The following is a 2,227-nucleotide window of genomic DNA, read 5'->3' as shown; positions in this document are numbered from 1 at the left end:
GAACCCCCTGACCCCCCGGACCCCATGGCGCCCACGCTCAGACGTAGGAGAGTGGGGCGCCCACACTAGCCCTCGGGTAATGGATGCGGGGGAATCCATTGCCCGCCATTGAGGGCGGCCTCCCCCCGTGACGGAGCTGCCGAGGCAGCTGGCGCAGACAGGTCCGCGGACGACAACGAAAGCGTATCCGTGGTACCGTCCCGATGCGTTGGAGGAACAGAGGGGTTCCTCGTTACCCTAACTTATGCTATGTCAGGGACTTGGGGTGCGGGAATATCTTTATTTTAAGTGTTTAAAAATCAATTACATAGTCTTAAAATTATATCACATACTTTTCTTACATCTAGGTTAAAAAACATTAAAACAATTAAAAAATGTAAAATTAAAAGGTTAAAAAGTGAAATCTGTATACAAGTTAAAAACATTTTAAAATAAATCCAATAAAATAATAAACACTATAGGCACAGAGGCGTTCAGTGGGTATGCCTCCGCTATGGAGGAGCAGGAGGTTGCCGATTGCAGAAGGGTTCATCGTCCACTTTTCAATCTTCAAATGACAATTCAATCTTCAAGTAACGCGCGATGGTTCAATGTCCGTTCCAGTCGGCACCCACAGCAGAAGTGTTCTGCTGCCGTGCCTCGGCTGGTAAGGTGTTGACCCGTCGAACGCCGACAGACGGCGGAGGCGTCACTTTCCGTAGTAAACTCAACTGCCGCAGAAACAGTCGGAGAAACACTTTTCTCGACGACAAAGTCCAGGCAACTCGATCCGTCTTCACTTCACGACTATATTCGTAACAACTGTCAAAACGCCTTATATAAAGATGGTGCCTCGACCCCTCTCAAGCCCACCTGGCTCTGCTCTGATTGGTCGTTAGTTAAATTACGATAATAATGTTATTTAGTCTAGGAGAAACGTAACTTATAAAGTAAGATCAAATTAAAAGTTATTAGAAGCTTTTACAATATCAATAAACATTAAACATTGCACACTATGCGTTAAATAGTAATTCAGTTGACACTGGCTACTTAATAACTTCCTACTTTAAATATAATCACAATGGCTTCCTCCGAGATGGTAGGGTGATGTCAATATAAGATCCCGCACCCTCATTTTCGGGCCACACTCGCCACCGAACACTGAAGCCAGCGGAAGCTCTGCCCGTTTGACTAGCCAAAATAATTAATCATTTTAACTCTGATAGTTGATCAAGTTAATGTTATATTTCGAAATCATTTAAGTGTTAATTTAATTCAATCAATTTTGTTAGTTTTCTTATTAAATCAAAAAGTACTGTAGTAGTGTATAAGAGATTGTTTTTTTTAATTTTCCCTGCTTCTGATCCTTAAGATCAGAAGTGGGATAGTGAAACTCCCACGTCCTTGTTTGTACATCCTGATACGATGTGTTTCCATTGTTATTTCTTTAATTGGCTAGTCATACGATCAGAAACATATTTTTGGAAATTGTAACTACCCTTGTTTAAAAGTACAAATTAACCCTTTGTTTTCGGTGTTTCGTATAATATACGTAAGTAAGACGTGATGTGACTGTGTGATCAAGTTTTATAATGTCAACTTTGGTGAGTACGTTCCAATTGTTTTCTTCTCTGCTTTAAAGTAACAAATAGTAGTTGTATTTGTTAGCTTTTTGTGTAAATTTTAGAATGGCTCAATTTTAATATTTTGTCGTGTCTACCCTATTGATCAATTATTTACCGTAACTTGAATGCCCTGCTTGGAATTACGTCTAATTTTAAATACTTGCTAAAAAAATAAAACATGCCTAATAAGAGGCGGCAGAGTAGGAGTCGGTCGCGAAATCGCAGATCGCTTTCTAGCCAACATGATTCACGCTACAGACGACGTAGCCCTTCTAGCAATATTTTAACCGAAACAATATACAAATTTTGAATAGATTGGTGTCATTAGAGGAACAACAGGTAGTGTCTTCATCTCAACGAAAGGAGTCTAGTGGCCGCGCTGCAATGGAAGTAGCCAAGTCCGCGGTGCCTGTGGCAACCATCAGCGCCGAGCCGTTCTTGCCGATGAGCCTGCCGTGTCGATGCCGCCGCCGTTGCAGTTGGGCGAAGCTGTGACTGCGAGCTCGCTTCAAGGGCGCGCTTCAGTCTTCAACGATTCCGTCCTCACCGGAACGTCCCGCGAGCGCTACGTCAGTCCAGGCCAGCGCCGCCGATCGCATCATCGATGCGATACGATCCATAAA

The sequence above is a fragment of the Papilio xuthus genome, unplaced genomic scaffold (assembly GCF_000836235.2).
Source record: "Papilio xuthus unplaced genomic scaffold, Pxut_1.1 DF829660.1, whole genome shotgun sequence".
Classification (NCBI taxonomy): domain Eukaryota; kingdom Metazoa; phylum Arthropoda; class Insecta; order Lepidoptera; family Papilionidae; genus Papilio; species Papilio xuthus.
This window is presented reverse-complemented; position numbering follows the sequence as displayed.